This window comes from Aethalodelphis obliquidens, unplaced genomic scaffold (genome assembly GCF_003676395.1).
Source record: "Aethalodelphis obliquidens isolate GAN/ISIS:26980383/991018 unplaced genomic scaffold, ASM367639v1 scaffold5, whole genome shotgun sequence".
Classification (NCBI taxonomy): Eukaryota; Metazoa; Chordata; class Mammalia; order Artiodactyla; family Delphinidae; genus Aethalodelphis; species Aethalodelphis obliquidens.
This window is the reverse complement of record NW_020837949.1, coordinates 66,544,373-66,568,090: the sequence shown is the minus strand read 5'-3', so window position 1 is coordinate 66,568,090 and position 23,718 is coordinate 66,544,373.

Sequence of the window (23,718 nt, the reverse complement as noted above, 5' to 3'; positions counted from 1 at the left end):
GTGATGACTAAAACTCTGGAAGAGAGTGAATTACCCATTAATTATAATTAAAATTCTCACTTTTCACAGACAATAAGCCGTACAACACAATCAAAGCTCAATGGCTGATTTCTTGCTTTTTTGGTCATTTATAAGTATAGACGTCTGTAATTTTTAACGGGTCAGTTAAGTACACTTGCGAAAGTAAATGATTGTATCAGTTCCTTTCTAGTATAAATTGATACCTGTAATAATATTGAGCTCATTGAAGTTAATCATGCATGCATTTGCACCCTCCCCCTCACCTCCTCTACTCCCATCTCTGTGACATTTCAAATATTTATTTGGAAATAACGGCCTAGATTGTTGTTAAAGTATTTCATGGCCTGGGTGGATTCTCTGATTGTTTGAAGAAATTATGGAATAGTATTTTTTTAAGTGTTTCATTAAGCCTATGATATAAAATGAAATGCTATTCTGAGCAGATTTGGTATTGTTCATTCATATTAACCTGCATCTTATCATTGTATGTTTTATGTTTTCAAACGTGCCATAAGGAAAACAAGTGCTTGAAGTGCATGATTTATTAGTTTCTCTCTCCACTCTGCATTAAAGTACTAATGATTTATCAGTTCTATTTTTCTATTGATTCATTCATCTTTGAATTACAAACAACATTTAGTGATTCTGTTGAACATAATCCTGAGCATGGATTTATGGATTTCAAGTGAAATTGCTATAATTTTTGTTCTTTGATTTGAAGACTCAACTGAATGCTGTTATGTAAAATGGCTACCCTCAAGCATTGTGCTATAATGGAAGATTATGTATAAAGCGTATTCTTTTAGTGTTCCAGGAACATTGGATGGTAAATATCAATCAACAATAAGTTTAATTGCTTTGAAAATAAAATCTTTTGAATAAATTAAGACATAATTTAACATTCTCAGGAAAATTATCATTACAATTGCAAATGTAGCAAGCAATCACTTGCCCTTGTATAATAAAAAAAAAAAAGTTATTTGGCAGAGCTGTAATCAAGACCAGAAGAAATCTCAAAGCAGTAACAAATGCATTACTGATGTCATGTTACATAACACACACATTGATTTTGTGTATCTATGGTTACAGGTAATAAATATTTTCACATAAATTGACAAAATTTTCTACAATGGGAAGGCAGGCTTTGTGTCAAAAACATATTCTGAAGCCACTAATTACTTTACGTTCAGTACAACATACCGTTATTTCTTGGCTACCTTTTATAGTATATAGTTTGAAGGCAGCAACAGTTTGTGAATCATTTTTAACAGTCTGTGCAATGAAAAGCTGTTGAATAGACAGTGGGATGAGAGAAATCAAACAGCCGGCCTATCAGACTTCAATCGTTGAAATAATGGGATGCAGCTTTACTTCACTGTAGCTATATCATAATTAGTGATGATCATAGTTACATTCTCAGTCAGTAGGATTCATTGGTACCAATAATAAATGTTCAAATAGGAATCAAATTTTACTTTTCCCAACTCATTTTCTAAAGATACTGATGAGCTTGCCCTTCGAGTACACTACTCCTGGGGTTTGGAAAGTAGTTTTTAAAAACCTACTTTGATGGTTTTGAAATCAGAGAAGGTGTTCTCCCCATTTTTATGACAGCTTCAAGGGAAGGATGTATATTTTAAGAAAAACTCCAAACTGAAAGCTCCATGGTATATAGGAATATTAAATAATGTTAGCTTTGGAAGATGGAAACTTTTCTTACGTGTGTGTGGGTGAGTGTTTGCGTTGTTGAGTCAACCTCTTTTAAATACAGCAGATGTAGTTGTACAAAGTTTTCAGTGGATGAAGCTCTTGAGTAAAAATTAAATGGGGATCGCAGGGGTCAGAGGAAAAGGGGAAAAGAGATATGTATTTTGCTAAACATTGCCATACACTGAGGAGATAAATAGAGATTCCAGAATAAACCTGGATATCTATGCTTCTAACAGGAAAGGAGGTGTCTGTGTAGATCCAGGAATTTTAAAGGACATAAATGTATTTCTCCACTTACATGTGTGTACTATGTGTATCTGACGCTAAGAGTGCTGGTCAATTTATTGTGGCAGGAGAAAATATCTGGAAGAAAGTGAAGAAAACAGAATTTTAAAAGTTTTTATTTTTTAAACAGTTTATGTGATTATAGCCAGAATAAAGCAAAAGACTCAGATATTTAGTGTATTGTACTGCAGGGGGAAATTTAAATCCAATGAGAATTAATGAGTGACATATTTTTTTGCATTTTGTTCTTTTGTCCTTGTTTAGGAGGATGGGAAACAACTGCAGTTTTCAAGGAAGAATCTGTTTTGAATCTCAGACTGTATTCTACTTGAATAAGACGAAACTTATGACCCCATTCCTTTTTGTGTCAAAGTTAGTTTGTTTTTAATTGGTTATAAAAAGGACAATGTACCTTTCTTGGCACATATTAGCCCAAAGAGCTATTCAAATACACTACGTATGTTCTAAATTAAAATATTAAGCCCTTGTAATATATGTTGAGAATGTAAAGTTTAAATAAATAAATAAACAAACTTGCAGAAGAACTTTTATTTTGTGAAATGCAGAAATCACCCCTTAAATCTCTCAATCAAAGTGCATTCTATTTAAATAAAGTTTGAATAAACTCACATTTAAAGGATTCTATACATCTGTATTGTGCTTAAAAACATGGAATTCATTTCATTATACTATCTTAATTATTTTCTCAGAAAGTGTTACATACAGTATGCTGCTTTTTTGAAATAAAAATGTTAACCATTCAGTGTGTCATTTCTTACCGCCATTTTGCCCTGATTTTTTCCGTAAATGAACTCTCCAAGCAATTGACAGTCAGTCTACCCCAGTGAATATCCACTGGGGGTACCAGACAGACCACCTGTCTTTTGTCAGGGAGAAAGGAGGCTGGGTATTTGGGGGTGGAATTTGTGGAATTTGTTGTCATTAAGAATCAAATCATTCTACTTTGTGGTGCTTTGGCCCCAAGGTGCTGCTGTGAACATTATTCCACCAATTTCAGAGATTCCAGGAGTGCCAGCAAACTGGATGATAGAATCATGGGGACTGAAAGACTAGGCTGGGGGTTCTGTAAGGGCTTACATTGAATTTTCTGGATGAAACTGACTTCTGATTTTATTTTGTGTAACTGACTTCAGCAGATGGGCACTGACTAGGTACACGGTATTTTACAAAGGGGTTGAAGAAATTAAAGAATTTTTTTAATGATACAATCTCTTCTTTAAGTGTCTTTCCATCTATTGGAAGAGTTAAGTAAATTATTGACCAAGGTAAGAACCAAGGTAAGCAAAATATGATACGTATTCAAATGAGGACAGGTGATTTGGTTGAAGGTATTTTTAAAAATCCTCTAGAGAAGGTAAATCTGTAAATGGCTTTCCAGGGTAACTAGACTTTTACATGAAGAGAGGAGAAAGAAGGAGCTCCTGAATCAGAGAAGGTGAGTGAGGGCATAGGGATAGAAACCAGGTCCTGGGTGCTTCATTGCCTCAATTCATTAAAAGTTTAGGGAATTCATAAATCAGGCATTTGAATAGTGGGTTTATTTTAAATTATTAGGAAGGAGCAAGAGAAGAGGATGAAAAAGGGGGAAGCAGAGAAAAAATAAAGAAGGGAAGTAATGAAGGAGGGAGAAAGAATAAGGCAAAACCCCAAATTAGGATTAAGTGTCTGTCAATTAATTTTGCATTCTGGAAGAGAAACAAAACAACAACAACTACCAAGTCTGACTTAGAAAGCCTCAAAGCAATATCTGGCCATTCTACATTTTCAGAGAGTTTTGTTAAAATAATGTAAGTAATTTTATAAACTCTAAAACTTACAGAAAACTAAAGTAATAGAGAATACTAGTTGTAAAATGTGTTAATGCTAAATGTATAAAAATTGAATATTTAGAAAACCCATGTAAAATAATACAAGTTAAAAATTCATAATATAATAATAGACTAGAATAATAGGAAAAAATCCTAGTAGAATAATATAGTCTAACGTCTTACAAATGGAAGCAGAGTCATAGCAGGTTCAAAAGTCTCTCTCTCTTACTCCATTTTTCTATCCAGATATCCAGTTGATCTCATTGAGTCAATTGCTCTAAGAAAAAACACATTCAGGGTTGACTAATGACTACAAACGTATAAAGAAGTTGTTGGAAGAGTTTGATGTTGTTCCCATGTCAGAGCACAGTTCAAGGACCAGAGTTACTCAACTAGCAACAGCTACATCAGATGAAACAAGTGAGTTGAAAATCATTGGAAAAATTTGATAGCTTACTTACACCAAAATATATTCCAGGAGTAGATAGATATTAGATAGGTACATAGATACATAGATAGAAATCTTTGGAGAATTAGATATTTTCTTTGAAAAATTAAAGGGAATTTTAAAATATTTTGATCCACTCATACTTTTATATAGGTTATTAAATATTTTTAATTTCAGTCCAGGCTCATTGGCTTCTCTCTCTCCATCTATCATTGCCTTCCCCAATCCTGTTTTACTCATTATATATGTTTCCTTATATTTACTGCATAAACGTCACGTAATTTATGGTTTTAAATATACCTATACACCTAGGACTCCCTATTCTGTATCTCTAATTCAACTGTTTTTGAATTCAGTTTATATTTTTGCTGCCTATTTACTTTTCTTGAGTACGCCACAGGCGTATCGAACTAAAAATCTCCAAAATAATACAAATCTTTTTCCACCTACTGTACAAATTTCAAGGTGAATTGCACCAGTTTGGTCTCTGAAGTAAGAATTGAGGGAAAGGCTCAACCATTCCTAAATACCACTCCTACCCGTCCACTCAGTCCCATCCCCTCTACCACCTAATATTTATCAAGTCCCTTCCCTACTCATCATCCCTGTGGTCTTTGTCCAGATCTTCATTTCCTACCTAAATTATAATTGTAGTCCGGGGTCGATCCAGGTCCTTTTTGTCCTGAAGCTCATAAAATTTAGTGACATCTCATTAAAAAATAATAATAATAATACAAAATTACAAAGCAAAATATCTTTTTAGAAAGAGAATTAATTGCCCAGTCCACTTCCCTGTTTTTCCCTACACTTTTTGGCTGCATCCTCTTTGGTCCTCTCCTTGTAGGTAACAGTTTTGTAATATTTTTTCACAGAGCAAATAGAAAGATAACTATCTTTTCTCTAGGATGGTTGAATAAGCTTTTTAATTGATTGTTTCAAATTTTATTTTGGCTTCCTAACTCCCGTTGATAATGTTCCAATGTAATTTCTCCAAAGTAACCTTTTTGTGTGGTTGAATTAATTTTTTTTATTTTTATTTTATATTGGAGCATAGTTGATTAACAATGTTGTGTTAGTTTCAGCTGTACAGCAACCTGATTCAGTGTTACATATGCATGTATCTGTTCTTTTTCAAATTCTTTTCCCATTTAGGTTACAGTATATTGAGCAGAGTTCCCTGTACTATACAGTAGGTCCTCATTGGTTATCCATTTTAAATATAGCAGTGTGTACATGTCAGTCCCAAACTCCCAATTTATCCCTCCCCCAACCCCACTCTTCCCCCGTGGTACCCATAAGTTTGTTCTCTAAGTCTGTGAGTCTGTTTCTGTTTTGTAAATAAGTTCATTTGCATCATTTTTGTTTTAGATTCTGCATATTAGCGATATCATCCCAGGTGGTTTCTCAGAGAATTCCAGCCCTTTGACCCCAGTAGTCGTGGTCTAGCTCATTCAGGTCCTCACAGGACCCAGAGGCCAGTAGGCCAAGGTGAAAATGGCCTCTAAGCTTGGAGTAGAGCAGCATCTCTTGGGGTTCATTTTACTTGAGGTCAAGATTAGTGTGGATGCTCCCCTAGGCTACACAGGGTGTCGTCTTGTGTCCTGGTGGATATGGTGGTCCCCAGAGTGAAACAGCACTCTGGGACTCTGCCCTGTGACTGAGCAGGTTGCTGCTTCCTCCCTCTATTCATCAAGTTTGGGGATGGGCCCATGCCAGTAAGATAACCAGAAGATTCAGCGTGAGAACTTCAAGATAAATCTGCCTTTGGGAACTTTAAGAGGATTCTGGGCACAGAGGTATAAATTTTGATCCCAGCTGCTTGTTTTACAGAATATGTTTCAGGAGAAAATTAATCTCTCTAAGCCTCAGTTTTCTCACCTTCAAAATAGGGATAAACATAAGACCTGTTTTGGGGTTACTGTGAAGATTAAGTAGAGATAATTTTCAAAATTATTTTCTATCAGCAAACATTCAAATTACTTCTTTCAGCTTCAAAGGAAATGTAATAGTATTAATTGTAGTAGTAGTAGCAGCAGCAACAGCAGGAAAATCCTATTGTCCCTACTTCAATCCTTCATCTACGATGCCAACTGTATTTTTCTAGAAATAGATGATATTCCTTATTGGGCCACCCTTTTTTACATGATAGAAGCTCAAAACCCTCATGTACACAAGGGCTTTCATAAGCTGGACCTTGTCAACCTTTCCTGTATCCTCTTCCCTCTTATCCCCGTGTGCAAAACGTAGTTCCAGCTACACTGTTCTACTTATTCACTAGACATGCCATGTTCTTCCATGACTATGCACCTTGTAAGATTTTATAATGATTGGCACATTCCCTTCCTCAAGGTTTGTTCACCTCCATTCGGAAGGATTTCTGGAACCACCCTGGTCTCGAATGCATTGGAATGAGTTTCTGGTGAGTCGTTTGTGCTCCTTTAAGACTCTGACCCTATGCTAAAGTTCTTTGACTTGTATTTTAAGTGGTTACTTATCTGATTCTCTCATTAAACTTGTGAGTCCTTTGAAAGCCAGTCTTGGGTCCTCATCACTCCTGTTCCCCTGGGGCCATCCCATATCAGATACCCAATAATCTTTGAATGAGTAAATAACAGACAGCCACTAAAACAAGTCCCAAGTCACTATAAAATGCATCGCTTGTTTCAGAAGAAAATATATTAAAAGGAAGGAAAAAATAGTCTGTATTTAGTGTAGCTGCCTTCTATTCTCCAGGGAATGGTGAGGAGCTGCTAGGCAGAATAATGAGCCCCTAATCTTTGGAACCTGTGAATATGTTATGTGACACAGCAACAGGGAATTACCGTTTCAGATAGAGTCAAGAATGCCAATCAGCTGACTTTAAGATGGAGTGTTCTGAACTATCCAGGTGAGTGTAATGTAATCCTAAGGGTCCTTTAAAGTAGAAGAGGTCAGAGGTCAGAGTCAAAAAGGGATTTGAAGGTGCTGTAGTGCTGCGTCGGAATCTACAGCAGGATGGAGATCACACGCCGAGGAGTGCGGAGGCCTCTAGATGCTGCAAAAGGTAAGGAAACGGATTGTTATCTGCAGCCTCTAGAAGGAACCTAACACTTTGATTTTAGCCCAGTGAGACCCATTTTGGACTTCTGATTTGCAGCACTGTGAGATAATAAATTTGTGATGTTGTAAGCCACTAAATTAGTGGTAATTTGTTACAGCAGCAAGAGGAAACTAACATAAGGAGGCAGGCAAGTAGAATAATCGTGTTCAGAGCTGTTGCTACAAGTTGATGCCGTTTAAAATAGAGTAAAAGTTCTCTCACTTTAATCCTTGATACATTTGAAGTGCTTAAGCCTCACTTAAATGCGTTTGGATTACCAGAATCCAGTTCACAAGTCTCACCTTGGACCCTATGTATATAAATTGATGGGGGGGAAGGGGAAGAAAGGGAGAGCAATGTTATTTCTTAGTTCATTCGTTTTTGAGTGATGCCACTCTAGCAAGGAAAAAGTGAAAAAAAATAAAAGCATCTGCTGTGATGAGACCTATTTTGCTGAAGACGGTGATTTCAGTAACTTCTTTCTTTCTGGTGATACGCTTAGTCCTGGTTTTAGTTTTGTGGAAGCTTGCAATCTAATAATTATTTTTTCTCCTTCTCTGGACACCTAAGACACTTTCTACTTTGGCCGGTAGGAATAAGAAATAATAAAAGGTGACTGTAAATGAGAGGTTTAGAGTACTTCTCTCAAGTTAAATTATTTATGTTATGTCTGCCCCACGTTTTCCTGCACGTTCACTTTACAAGTTCAGCTTCAGCAGGAGCAATAGCTGAATAGAGTCGGCTAATGAAGCTGCCCCTACCCGCTGAGTCAGAGCCTTACCTTTGCTTTTGGTTTGCTGTCCCAATTTGAAGCTTTTGAAGAGTGTGCTTGGCAAATGCTAATGAATTTAAGCTGGTTCATATGAAAATTATTAGGTGTTTTGAGGGGGAAATTAAGGTACTTTGCAAATATTTTACAGTGTAAAAGACGTTCCGGGCCTCTTATTCATAGATGAGAGTTTCCCAAGTCAAAGAAGGTTGCCAGCCAGATGAAAACTTAGCATATCTTTAACTTGAGTGCTTTTCCTATTCCAGAGCCTTTATTATTGTGAGTTTCACACATCGCTATTGCCACCCACACAGCTGGGAGACATTAATAAATTCGGTGGTCTTCTCAGTACATTTTAGCGACAGAAACTCCCTCCTTGAATTTCAGGCTCCCCTGAATGCTTTTCCAACTAGGCCTGAACTTTTGGACTTCTTTGTCTCTGCATCGTCCAGTTTTAGCAAGAATCTTGCTAAGTCAGTTTAGCCAGATTCCTCAAACCCCATAGCTGATCACTCCATAGCTAATCATGTTTCTCAGCCCCCACTACTGCCCAGGTGATACTTGTTTACCCTGCCTGCCTTCAACAAGAATGCCCCTTGCCCTGGATCTCTCTCCCCTATCGTATAATTCCACTGCAGTTGTTCTGTTACCGAACCAAACTTGGGTCTGCTGGCTTGCACAGTAAAGCCAATCTATCAGTACTAACACTGGTTTCTGGTGAAGGAAAGTGCAGCTCTTACTGCAGGGCACCAAGCAAGGAGTCAAGGCAGCTAGTGGGCAAAAGGCCTGAATTCCCTGACGACTTTCAGGGAAGGGTTTTTAATGACAGGGTAAGGCAGAGTTACCAGGTGTGTGACCAGCTTGTGGACATTGTTCTGACTGGTTGCTGGTGAGGAAATTGGGAGTCAACATCATGGGGACTTCCCTGGTGATACAGTGGTTAAGAATCCGCCTGCCAATGCAGGGGACACGGGTTTGAGCCCTGGTCCGGGAAGATCCCACATGCCACGGAGCAGCTAAGCCCGTGCGCCACAACTACTGAGCCTGCGCTCTAGAGCCCGCGAGCCGTGACTACTGAAGTCTGTGCGCCCAGGGCCGGTGCTCCGTAACAAGAGAAGCCACTGCAATGAGAAGCCCGTGCACCACAACAAAGAGTAGCCCCTGCTTCCCACAACTAGAGAAAGTCCGTGCACAGCAACGAAGACCCAACACAGCCAAAAATAAATTTAATTAAAAAATCCTGAACCTTCTGGTTCCAACCAGTCTGGGGTCTATGTGCTTGTGGGCAACATGCAATTAATTTCTTCCACCTGGCGGAGGTTTCAGTATCTGCAAAGCAGCTCAAAGTATATGGCTCAGGGTATTATCTAGAGCCCTTGAGGAGGCAGTAAAGGTCCTTGACTTTGTTAATGGCTAAATTATTATTATTTTGTCTTGCTTGACTGTCTTCCTTTGTTTCTGCATTTTCTCACTTCTCTGATTAAATTTATCCTTGGCAACTTGGAGGAGGCCTAGGAAGCTAAGGTGTTTCTACAAACAAGTGGCAGTTGGAGGTCATGGGTGAGGGAGGTCTGTCCCAGGAAGGCTCCCTAGGATCCTGCTCAGTTACAGTTCCTGTACCTATCCCCCAGCTTCTCCCCCAGTAAAGTCTTCCTTAGCAGGCTTTAACAAGTGTCAGTGAATAATTTTTTCTTTAACAATAGTCTTTGGTGTAATGGAAAATTGGTATAATATAGGCAGCATATTACCAGAGTCTAAGGACTGTCTCCAAGTTCCAGCCCTATAAAATAATATTCCCTATGGAAATTCACCTATTCCTACTGATGTAGATTAAATACAATCAAAAAATAATTTGAAAAAATCAGAATGTAGAAAGTAGTGTTATTACCCATGCAAAGATTTAAGACATTGATCATTTGCAATTCCATAATACAGGCGGTTGTAAAAGGGCCATATCCCCCCAGATCCTACCTGAGTTTACCTGCAACTCTGGAAAGTTCGCTACACGCTGATCATTCACTGCCAGAGAACACTCTGCTGCAAGGAAGCAAACATCCTGGGGGCTCTACCCAGAAGTCTGTGCTGCCCAGTAATATCCACCAGCTCAACTTTCATCCAATCAGGGATGGAAGTCCCCTGATGAGTGTCCCAGCCTCCCTTGTCCTTTTAGGTCTGACAATTCAGAGGTGTGGTTTCTTAGAGGGTTCCCAGTGGGACTGAGTCCCATTTGCCCACACAGCAGTAGCCTCCTTCACGAGCTTGTCTTGGGGTCTCTTACTTTTGCGTGTTTCTCACTTGTTTTTCCTGGCATTATCTTCCAAATGAACTGACACCCAACCTCAGGCTCTGCTTTGGAGGGAACCTTGTTTTGAGGGAACTTTTTTGAGCACAAAGACAGCATTAATGTCCCACCTAAGCCCACCACTCTTGTAAAGAGAACTAGATATTAAAGGTGAAGGGAAAGGTGATACATCAAATGCCTAAGGGCGTTAAAAGATAAACTGAGGCATGTTAAAAATGTTAAGAGTTTATTTGAGCAGAACTCCGTTAGAATCAGGCAGCATGTAATTTAGCAGGTAGAAAGGAGTTCCAAGGATCTGTACAAAAGGAAAACCTTTCATAGGCAGAAGGGAGCAGGAAAAAAAAGTAATTCCAGGCAAAAAATCTGAGTGGTTATTGCAAGGTTCCTTTCCTTGAGTGAATGGCAGGGATCTATTAGGCAGCTACCTAACTATTGCTGATTGGGAGATTCCTGACTGATTGGTTCAAGATTCCATTTCTGCAAGAGCTGGAACTACATTTAGGTCTCGGTTTGGTGATGTAAAGCTTGGCATAAGCAACTCCATTTGAGGCCTGTTGTAGTTTTTTAAACAAGGGTAACATAGCGTAGTCCACCAGGTAAACCTCATGAGTGGGCATCGGATAACAGTGAGAACTGTGTTGGAACTAGCCCACTCACACGTGGTTTGTAGGGGGTGGAGCCACTCGGGGCAAGCAGATTTTTACCAAATGAGAAAGGTATTGTACACTGGCATCGCCATTTCTTCCACTTTCCAAGAGAAGTGGCGAAGTAAGATTTTTGTTTGAAGTCTTAATTTTAAAATGCTGTGTGGCTGACAAACAGATAAGCAAAAACACTCGTGTAAATTTTGTTCGGCTCATGGGCTCTGAAAGGTACTCACTACCTTTTATTTAAGAATCTTTTCCTCTGTAAAACATCACTGCTGCAGTCAGAAGGAGAACTACTTGTCTACTTGGTAATGATGAGACTCACTACTGTCCTTCCACTCTCCCTTTCTCTGCTAAGAAGTCTGGATCATTGTTTACATGAATTGTTTCAACTGAGATGAAATATGCCGAAATACTGAGACAAAGATGATGTCTGTCTCTTACTGGTTCCTTTAACAAGTCTAGTACCTGCTTACAAGATGCCTGTGAGCTCAGGAAACATCCGTGACTAAAATAAAGGCCATTGTCCTCATGTGGGTTATATTCTAGCAGATGGGACCGTTAAACCATCTCTGTAAGCCATTTGAAATCACAGTATCTAAAAGTTGTGATGAAAAACTTTTCATGAGGCTGTACTAGGGAAGTTTATAAGCAAGTATTTTACAGCAGAAGCAGTAACTTTCATATTATTATTAGGTTTAGAATATTTTTCATTCTTTACTCAATTTTCCCAGTCAAATTTTATTGACTCATATTTTCACTCAGGACTTTTACTGAAAGGGCTTTACATACTGAAAGCAAAAGGACAAAAAAAATCAATATGGTAGATGTTTTGTTTACATTACATGACGTTGCTATTTTTAATTACTGGAGCTGAAGATAACCTCCTTATGGTCATATAGCTGACAACTAGGAATTGAGTATAGGCTTAAATCACTGCAAAGTACTTGTCATGACTCAGTGTATACATGCCTTTTAAGGTAGGGTAGTAACAATGTGCCAAAGAATGAGCATCTTTGGGACTCACACATTTACCTAAGATTTGGAAAAAAAAAAATTTATGTAAAATCCAACACAAATCCATATACATGTTTAAAACGGAACAAATATTAAAGTGAAACTTAAGGTTTGCAATAGGTCACTTCAGATAGTCCTCCAAGTTCCCTGGTTTATGTAGTCAGAACTTTGGAAGATGCTTTGGGGAAAGCACCGCCCCATTCTCAAATCTTGACGAACAGCCCGATCTCGTTTGTAAGTTGCAGTCCGGTATGCAGCTGCCTCCTGGCATGCTCCCCGGGTATTGCAGACTCACTGTGCCCGGAAGTTGCCTCCTCCGCATTCTCACTTGACAGCCTTCTCCCCTGTCTGTATCTGCTTTTTCACTTAATGGAAATGACATGACCCACTCTTCCATATCTAACCAGTCACCCCGGGTTTTCTATTTGGTTTATTTCGCATCTTTTCCTTCCTCTTCTACTTTTCTATTCCCCCTACTGTTGTCTAACTTTTGGTCCTTACCCCTCATGTGAACTTTTTTCAATAATTACCTAACTGATCTATGTGCTTTCGCTTTGTTCTGCTTTCAGTGATCTACCACACGATGCAAGGGTTTCTTTCTGAAACACCAATATATTACTGATAGACTACTAATAACATACTGAAAAATGACTATATACTGAATAAAATGAAGTTATTTTTCATATAAATGTGAATAGCTTTCAAAATTCTTAAATGATAATGCCTTTACTTGCTAGAATTAGAATAAGCTAGTTTGACTGAAGGAGGAAAGAACGAGAATAAAAGAAATATGCAGCAATCATCTCATCAAAATCACAATCCACAGCCGAGTTAGGTGTGTGATAGTGATGAGGGGACTTTAACCACCACATAGATAGGAAGGCGTTGAATAATAGCTGACCTAGAAGACTTCTAGGAGTCTTCTCAACAACTCGGAGCTCTCCAAGGAATTCCAAGGCCGCGCCCCTCATATTTCCTTTACCCTCTAACATCCTTGCAATCTTAGAAAATGCAGGGCTTTTAATATCTTATTGTTTATTAGAGAATTCATTGATGTATTCCAAACTTGTTTCCCTGCCTCCAGTCATTAAACGAATTGTGACTTATCATGCAATCGGTGCAAGAAATAATGGATAACATAGGAGTTTAAGGCACTTAGCATCTGTAAAGAGCTGCAGAGGGGCAAAATAATATTTTCAAAATGTTTATATGTATTTGTAACTTTTTCTATGCTCTCCAGTAACTGCTTGCTGGGACCTCTGTTGGGTTTTGGCTTGTAATATTTTAGATTACCTTAACATATGCAGCTCTAAATATCTGGCATTTCTTTTAAAGTTGTTGCAGCATAGATATTTTTTTCTTGTTCTCAGCATGTGTCTTCTACCTTTTAGAGAGTTTCTGAGAGAAAGACAAAAGTTTCGTCTACCTCTCATTTATTCACACACGTAACACATGCCACCTCACACAATTTGGCAGAGTAAATCGAATTGAACAATGGGGGAGTCAGGTATAGCCTATATTAATTTCAAGGCATTAAACTTTATATTGCAGAAAGGAATTTTGAGTGTTATTGGGAAATGCTCATTCAATTGTTAGTTTATTTATTTTCATCTAAGAAAACAAAATAGGCCAAATAGAGGTTCCCTTTTGTTCATGCAGCTGGAAGATCAGTGGTGATCTTCGTTTAAAAAAAAAAAAATGCTGTTGCTCAACAAATGCATAAATGAAGGTTTCTAAATGATCCTTTGGTTTCAAATAACTTTGCCGCTAAACACATAGTATTGACATTTAAGAACAATAACATTTATAAATTCAAGAATAAATTCTTAACTCTTTGGATTTTATGTTGATTTTATTCTCTAGTTTATAAATACTCCTACACTGGAAACCTCTGTTGACTTTAAAGAAAATAGAAAACAATAACATCAAATCAATATTCCTTGCTAAAACTCAATCTTCCATTGGTTTCTAGTCCATATATTTTTTTAAAAAGCATAATAGCATCTAATTTTATAATTCTTAAATTGTTGGACATTTTCATTTTTGAGCTATTTTGAAATTTGACTTTTTCAAATTTGAAAAACAATTTTTAATAACTCATTTTAGTTTTTAAATTATGTATTCCTTTTCTAAGTCTTGGGATTTGTACTTCAGATATGTGAACAGAATTCTCATTCTCTGGTGTCTTTATCTTGTCAAAAGTATCATTTAATTTCTATCACATTGTTAATTTCTCTAAATTAGTCCCAGTAATACTTTGCACGTTTTAGAAGCAGATATTTAGGGCGGTAAGAAGGCCTCATTAAACATACCTTGAGGGCTTCCCTGGTGGCGCAGTGGTTGAGAGTCCGCCTGCCGATGCAGGGGACACAGGTTCGTGCCCTGGTCTGGGAAGATCCCACATGCCGCGGAGCGGCTGGGCCCGTGGCCCATGGCCACTGAGCTTGTGCGTCCGGAGCCTGTGCTCTGCAACGGGAGAGGCCACAGCAGTGAGAGGCCCAAGTACCGCAAAAAAAAAAAAAAAAAAAAAAAACCTTGAAAAATTATGCCTGCATAGCTTAAGTTCTTCGGCTGCATTCTCACAGTTAACTAGGAATAAAACACCCACCTATTCCAAAACTACTCCCATCTCCATAAATATTTCCAAATGGTTAAAAAAAAAAAAATACGATGAGACTTTTAAAATAGAAGGATTTTCAGTTAAATCTGAATTCTCCAATAGAAGTGTATGGTAGAATAGTTATTTCTAAAATATTTGGTTTTAGAGAATATTTAATTTTAGAGGCAATTTGCATAATTATGTTTTATTAGGCAAATACTAAAATTTACTTCTTCTGAATAAACAATGCCTGGATAATATGGATAATTGAGGAGTGGGGTTGACAGGAGTTGGCAAGGTTTTTCAGAGTTTTAATATGTGTTGGGTAAAATGCAAAACCCCAAATCAGGTACGTAATTGAAAGTTATAATTGAAATAACTAAGAATAGCAACAACAAGAAGAGAACCTAATCATGCATATACTTACATTAACTATTGATTATTTGTTATTTTAAAAATTTAGACTTCCAGATTCTTTCAAGTTTTTTTTTTTTTTTTTTTTTTTTTTGGTTTAGAAAAATTGGTTAAGAAACACTACAGCCAGGTATGGTGCTATCCAATCATAATGGTAAGAGCAAAGTTACAACATTATTTGATTTTTAGATTAGAGAAGAGCATATTTTTATTTATTTAAATAAAATAACTTTAAAAACGTATTTCTTTAAAAACGGATTTGAAGCAATTTTACCAATAAAACAGAGTCCTTAGTTTAACACTTTAAAGAGTAAATGCCTCATAAATACTTTGTAGTATATGCACTCACTTTTAGCTTATCTCTACCAACTTAACATGGATTTTAAATTAAGGTCAAAGTCACTCCCAAGGCTTGTTATCAACCTTTGGTTGCATGGAAATGACAGGAAAGTGTCTCCTTTTCCACCATTGCCTGTGCTTACGTGGATATGCATTCTTAGTCTGTTTCCCTTCTGCTGATGGTGTCTGTATCACTTGCTCGTGCCCTTTCAGTGGATTAACAGTGTTCTCGCAGATAGAGAAGAAAAGGTGTATGTATTCAATCTTTGACTTCCTCTATCAACTCAGGATTCAGATATAGTCACATAGCATTTATTTTTATAATTGATTGCTCATGTTTTCACATATCCTGTTCACATGAAAACCAAGTTATACCTCCTTCTGGTGCAGGAATCACCAGGATCCTGTAGTATGAAGAGAAGGAGGCATGGGGTGATGGCACAGAGAGAGGCCAAGATGAGTCTTGATGCCTGCAATTGTGCCATTGTTTGTTTCAGCCACTAGGTGACACCGCTAAAGGGTGTCCACAAACTCCTGGAGGTGATGCCTATGCTGGTGCAGATTCCTGAGTGCTCTAAGAGTGACTGCACCCCAAGCACAGGTTCTAAAGTTGTGCTTCCTTTCCTTTACTCACAATGTTTGGCCATTTCCCCAAATATAAAACATAACGCCATGCAACGTTTGCTCTGCAGGGGTATGCTTCCTCCTCCAAGCGAAAGTTGTGTTCGCACAACTTTCACTGCTTAGATCTTTGTCTGCTTAGATCTTTGTCTTAATCTAAACACCAGCTTAGATTTTACCTTTCCTCACAGCTATTTTCTTTTAGGAGTGAAGTTTACTTTCCCTGCCAGTAGGTCTTTCTGAAAACATCCTGTTCTACTCTGGTCTCTTTACCTTTAAATTTAAGGGAGCCAGGGGTCAGGATTTCTAATCTCCCACAGTTATACCTATTGCTTCCTTCTTTTTTCCTGTCACCAGTGAGGAACCTCAGGAAATCCATCATGATGAAGTCACAAGAGGTTCTATCCTACCATTTTGTAGGGTTCCTGCTCTCCTAGTTCCTCCCTTTCACAGTTCCATAATGCAGATCTACTTATCTGCAGCTCTTTTTGGAGAAGCCATACATACATACATACCTACACACATGCATAGATGCAATCATAAATGCTGCCTGATCAAGTACCTTTTATTCTGGCATGTGTATACTGATCTGGCCTTGGTCAAAATTCAGCAGAGCTTACGTTCCTTCAATGTTTGTCATCTTCTCTAAGGGTGCCCTTGCCAATCCCAACTATAAATGGTTGCATTGTACAAAAATGTGTAGTGTTTCCCACTGAAACAGATCTTACTTGCCTCTGGGAACAAAAAATTGATAACACAATCCATGTCTGTAGGGACTGTTTATAGCCACATCTTTAGATAGGGATTTAGTTTTTATAAAGTGCTTCCTTTGAGAAACAGCCTTGCATAGCAGAAAGTTTACTGGGTTTTCAGTCAGCTTGACTCAACTCCAGATTCCTAAGAAAAATAAAATAATGAGAGAAGGAAAATAAGGAACCGAGTAAGAGCCCAAAGATGAATGAGAAAAGGAAAAGCTGCACTCATGCTCTAGTTATTACTGTATTTGGACTCCACCACTTGGAAACTAAAATGAATAATGTGGTATTTATATTTAAAGGGAGTTTGCCATGAACTTGAGCAGTATAAATAATAAATACTGAATTTTTAAGAAGGTATGCATAGTGAAACTTTAAGGGAAATGCCAGGAAAAAAGTATGATGACTTCAACTTTAACAACAACAAAAAAATCCTTGTTACATAACAAATAAACCAGATGTCATCAGGAGCAGATGCCAATGAAAATGTTCACTACTGAATTTAATAAAAGGAAGCATCATCTGTGACCGTTTCCTTCCATGAAAAAGGAGGTTGATCAAGTCCTTAGGATTCAAGTTCATGGTGTCAAACGAAATCCACAAGTAGAAGCCAATTTAAATAAAAATTATTGAAGTATTAAAAGATAATGCTTTAAAACTAAGGATAATTACTTGCATACCATAGGGGATACTGAAATACATTAAGTGAAAAAGATAATTCAAGAGATCAATTTTTCTATAACTCTAACTTGGTTTGGAATAAGTAGACTCTAATTCATGTTAGTTGACACAAAGTGTTTGGATTTCATTGTTGTTTTTTTTTCTTTAGTCAATACCATTCTCAGATTATATACATACACACACACACACACACACACACACACACACACACACATACATATATAAAATGTACTTACTTACATCTATGTAACAATTTATACACACACCTAAACTTCTAACTTTCTTGTGAGTATTTGTTTGCTGCCCTGATAGTGGTATATTGCATTTCATGGACACATGCCATGTTAATTTATACTGAAATAAGATAGACTATTTGTCAAGCATTCATCAGTTTTAAGAAAAAATATCTTCAGATTCCTGGAAGCTTTGTACAATTTGCTTTAACATCAAATCAGAAGAATGATTTTTCTTTTCCCTTGTGAAGTTTTTTTTCAGTCATTTGCTAATGTCCTACTTTTTTTTCCACCAGAAATGTAACTGTTCTTTGGGAAGTAATTCAGAGTAAATAAATTATCGCTAGGCTTGGGTTTTGGGAACCCAAGTGTTAATGTTAGCAAATACCACAAGCTGCATTTGATTTCTAAGCTTTTCCTGTTATTTACCGAGTGTCTCCTTCTGTGCCATAAATAATTTAGAGTTCAAAGTGAACTTTGCCACTAAGTGCTAGAAAGCTCCAAATCACGTTGATTTTGTTTGTTAATGTTTCCCTCATATAACCAAACTCTGAAACCATTGCACTTGCCCTCTAATATTAAACAAAAGTCTTACAATGCCAGCTGTAAGCTTACTTCTGGCAAGGAGTAGAAGAATAAATCCAATAACCAAAGTGAATTGATTATAGAATAGTTCTTATATGTATTATTAGTAGTGACAATATAATTTTCTTACTATATGCAACTAATATAGGAAAATCTACATTTAACATGACCAAAACAAAGAAAGATATGAAAACTCAACATGGATTGATTTGGAATAGGTTTTATTGATAAGCTATTCAACAGTGGCGTCTAAAATAAAAGAATTAAATTTACATGTATTTTGAGTCAACGTGTACATAACCAACCTGCAACACTTGAAAGAATAAAATTACAATTTTAATTGAGTATTTCTTAAAACATTGTCTCATGAATAATCTTAAATATTCACTTCAGCTGGTTTTGAAAAATGACACAGCAGATTCTTCACAGTAGTGGGAAACATTTTGCTACTTTACTGTAGTGATTTCCTTGTCAAAGAGCAGTCATTTCAAATGATTTGTTTGTTTTATTTATATGACCTTGAAACGCTTTTTGAAGAAGAGATCTAACAGAAAATCAAGATCATACTTTCAATGACTGTGTAAAGAGAGGTTCAAAAAGTTTTCACTTTGCCAAAGTTAGAAGGTTAAATTGCAGCAGGTTTGGAATGAAAACTCAAGACTGTGGTGGTCTGCTCTGGCCTCTCTACTGCCTCTTAGGAGGATTGTGAAGTTCTAAACCTTTTACAAATACGTACCACAGACAAGTTTAAGATACTAATAGTAAGGTGTCATTATTAAAAAAAAAAAAAATACTCCAAAAGAACATCTAACTTTGTCAGTAATTTAAATGTCTTATTTGAAACCAAAATATAGAAAATTCTTTTTTCTCTTCCATTTTAAGTCAGATTAGAGCTGACTTAATAAGTAATAAAGCTAGAGCTTATTACTTATGTGCAGGGGGTTGTATCTGCATTTTATCTCCTACATGTAACAAGAACAATAAGCACCACTGCCAACTCTCTCTAAGATTGTTTGCTTGTTTATAAGATGTTTCCTATTATTTGAGGGCTTTTGTACAGACTGGCAGTCAGAATGGATGTAAGAAACTAACCTAGTACCTGTTTTGGTTTCAGTTAGTGTTACTAAGTGAATGGCTTTACTGAATCATCATCCCCTAAGATTATCTGATTCAATTGCTCTTTTACACGAAACATCTTTTCTTGTTCATGTCCATAAGCTCTTTAGCTACCACAACCCACAGTTAACATCAAGAACTCCATTATGAAAGGGAAAGAGACTAACATAATCTCTTTCAAACATCTGCAATGAGGCAAGCGTGGTCCTAGGTGTTTCATAGATTATTCACTTTGATTCTCTCAAAAATCCTATGAGATAGGTACAAAGCCCCCCAATGTCTTATCATGGACACTCAGTTCAAAGCAATTGACTTAACTAAAATTCCATTGTGATATAAGAGTAGCTGAATTCAAATTTAGCTGTGCCTGCTTTGAAGTCTATCAATTTTCTAGTCTATCAGGTGACTTCAAAACCCAAAAGATCATGTAACTTGAAAGCTAAAAGAGAACTATGTACTCCTCTAGTAGAAGAACAAACACTGTTTAGAAGCACATCAAATTCCATCTCAATGTGTCATCCAACATCAATGAGCAACAGACTGAGAATCAATTTTTTTTTAACATCTTCATTGGAGTATATTTGCTTTACAATGGTGTGTTAGTTTCTGCTTTATAACAAAGTGAATCAGTTATACATATACATATGTTCCCATATCTCTTCCCTGTTGCGTCTCCCTCCCTCCCACTCTCCCTATCCCACCCCTCTAGGTGGTCACAAAGCACCAAGCTGATCTCCCTGTGCTATGCAGCTGCTTCCCACTAGCTATCTGTTTTACGTTTGGTAGTGTATATATGTCCATGACACTCTCTCGCTTTGTCACAGCTTACCCTTCCCCCTCTCCATATCCTCAAGTCCATTCTCTAGTAGGTCTGTGTCTTTATTCCTGTCTTATCCCTAGGTTCTTCATATTTTTTTTTCTTAAATTCCATATATATGTGTTAGCATACGGTATTTGTCTTTCTCTTTCTGACTTACTTCACTCTGTATGACAGACTGTAGGTCCATCCACCTCATTACAAATAGCTCAATTTCGTTTCTTTTTATGGCTGAGTAATATTCCATTGTATATATGTGCCACATCTTCTTTATCCATTCATCCGATGGTGGACAATTAGGTTGTTTCCATCTCTGGGCTATTGTAAATAGAGCTGCAATGAACATTTTGGTACATGACTCTTTTTGAATGATGGTTTTCTCAGGGTATATGCCAAGTAGTGGGATTCCTGGGTCATATGGTAGTTCTATTTGTAGATTTTTAAGGAACCTCCATACTGTTCTCCATAGTGGCTGTACCAATTCACATTCCCACCAGCAGTGCAAGAGTGTTCCCTTTTCTCCACACCCTCTCCAGCATTTATTGTTTCTAGAATTTTTGATGATGGCCATTCTGACTGGTGTGAGATGATACCTCATTGTAGTTTTGATTTGCATTTCTCTAATGATTAATGATGTTGAGCACCCTTTCATGTGTTTGTTGGCAGTCTGTATATCTTCTTTGGAGAAATGTCTGTTTAAGTCTTCTGCCCATTTTTGGATTGGGTTGTCTGTTTTTTTGTTATTGAGCTGCATGAGCTGCTTGTAAAATTTGGAGATTAATCCTTTGTCAGTTGCTTCGGTTGCAAATATTTTCTCCCAATCTGAGGGTTGTCTTTTGGTCTTGTTTATGGTTCCCTTTGCTGTGCAAAAGCTTTGAAGTTTCATTAGGTCCCATTTGTTTATTTTTGTTTTTATTTCCATTTCTCTAGGAGGTGGGTCCAAAGGATCTTGCTGTGATTTATGTCATAGAGTGTTCTGCCTATGTTTTCCTCTAAGAGTTTGATACTTTCTGGCCTTACATAGGTCCTTAATCCATTTTGAGCTTATTTTTGTGTATGGTGTTAGGGAGTGATCTAATCTCATACTTTTACATGTACCTGTCCATTTTCCCAGCACCACTTATTGAAGAGGCTGTCCTTTCTCCACTGTACATTCCTGCCTCCTTTATCAAAGATAAGGTGACCATATGTGTGTGGGTTTATCTCTGGGCTTTCTATCCTGTTCCATTGATCTATCTTTCTGTTTTTGTGCCAGTACCATACTGTCTTGATTACTGTAGCTCTGTAGTATAGTCTGAAGTCAGGGAGCCTGATTCCTCCAGCTCCGTTTTTCTTTCTCAAGATTGCTTTGGCTATTCGGGGTCTTTTGTGAAATTTTTTGTTCTAGTTCTGTGAAAAATGCCAGTGGTAGTTTGATAGGGATTGCATTGAATCTGTAGATTGCTTTGGGTAGTAGAGTCACTTTCACCATGTTGATTCTTCCAATCCAAGAACATGGTATATCTCTCCATCTATTTGTATCATCTTTAATTTCTTTCATCAGTGTCATAATTTTCTGCATACAGGTCTTTTGTCTCCTTAGGTAGGTTTATTCCTAGATATTTTATTCTTTTTGTTGCAGTGGTAAATGGGAGTGTTTTCTTGATTTCACTTTCAGATTTTTCATCATTAGTGTATAGAAATGCCAGAGATTTCTGTGCATTAATTTTGTATCCTACTACTTTACCAAATTCATTGATTAGCTCTAGTAGTTTTCTGGTAGCATCTTTAGGATTCTCTATGTATAGTATCATGTCATCTGCAAACAGTGACAGCTTTACTTCTTCTTTTCTGATTTGGATTCCTTTTATTTCCTTTTCTTCTCTGATTGCTGTGGCTAAAACTTCCAAAACTATGTTGAATAAGAGTGGTGAGAGTGGGCAACCTTGTCTGTTCCTGATCTTAGTGGAAATGCTTTCAGTTTTTCACCATTGAGGACGATGTTGGCTGTGGGTTTGTCATATATGGCCTTTATTATGTTGAGGAAAGTTCCCTCTATGCCTACTTTCTGCAGGCTTTTATCATAAATGGGTGTTGAATTTTGTCAAAAGCTTTTTCTGCATCTGTTGAGATGATCATATGGTTTTTCTGCTTCAATTTGTTAATATGGTGTATCACGTTGATTGATTTGCATATATTGAAGAATGTTTGCATTCCCAGGATAAACCCCACTTGATCATGGTGTATGATCCTTTTAATGTGCTGTTGGATTCTGTTTGCTAGTATTTTGTTGAGGATTTTTGCATCTATGTTCATCAGTGATATTGGCCTGTAGTTTTCCTTCTTTGTGACATCCTTGTCTGGTTTTGGTATCAGGGTGATGGTGGCCTCGTAGAAGGAGTTTGGGAGTGTTCCTCCCTCTGCTATATTTTGGAAGAGCTTGAGAAGGATAGGTATTAGCTCTTCTCTAAATATTTGATAGAATTCGCCTGTGAAGCCTTCTGCTCCTGGGCTTTTGTTTGTTGGAAGATTTTTAATCAGTTTCAATTTCAGTGCTTGTGATTGGTCTGTTCATATTTTCTGTTTCTTTCTGATTCAGTCTTGGCAGGTTGTGTGTTTCTAAGAATTTGTCCATTTCTTCCAGGTTGTCCATTTTATTGGCATAGAGTTGCTTGTAGTAATCTCTCATGATCTTTTGTATTTCTGCAGTGTCAGTTGTTACTTCTCCTTTTTCATTTCTAATTCTGTTGATTTGAGTCTTCTTCCTTTTTTTCTTGATGAGTGTGGCTAATGGTTTATCAATTTTGTTTATCTTCTCAAAGAACCAGGTTTTAGTTTTATTGATCTTTGCTATCATTTTGTTCATTTGTTTTTCATTTATTTCTGATCTGATTTTTATGATTTCTTTCCTTCTGCTACCTTTGGGGTTTTTTTGTTCTTTTTTCTCTAATTGCTTTAGGTGCAAGGTTAGGTTGTTTATTCGAGATGTTTCCTGTTTCTTAAGGTAGGATTGTATTGCTATAAACTTCCCTCTTAGAACTGCTTTTGCTGCATCCCACAGGTTTTGGGTCATCGTGTCTCCATTGTCATTTGTTTCTAGGTATTTTTTGACTTCCTCTTTGATTTCTTCAGTGATCACTTCGTTATTAAGTAGTGTATTGTTTAGCCTCCATCTGTTTGTATTTTTTACAGATCTTTTCCTGTAATTGACATCTACTTTCATAGCGTTGTGGTCGGAAAAGATTCTTGATACAATTTCAATTTTCTTAAATTTACCAACGCTTGCTTTGTGACCCAAGATATGATCTATCCTGGAGAATGTTCCATGAGCACTTGAGAAGAATGTGTATTCTGTTGTTTTTGGATGGAATGTCCTATATGTATCAATTAAGTCCATCTTGTTTAATGTATCATTTAAACTTGTGTTTCCTTATTTTCATTTTGGATGATCTGTCCATGGGTGAAAGTGGGG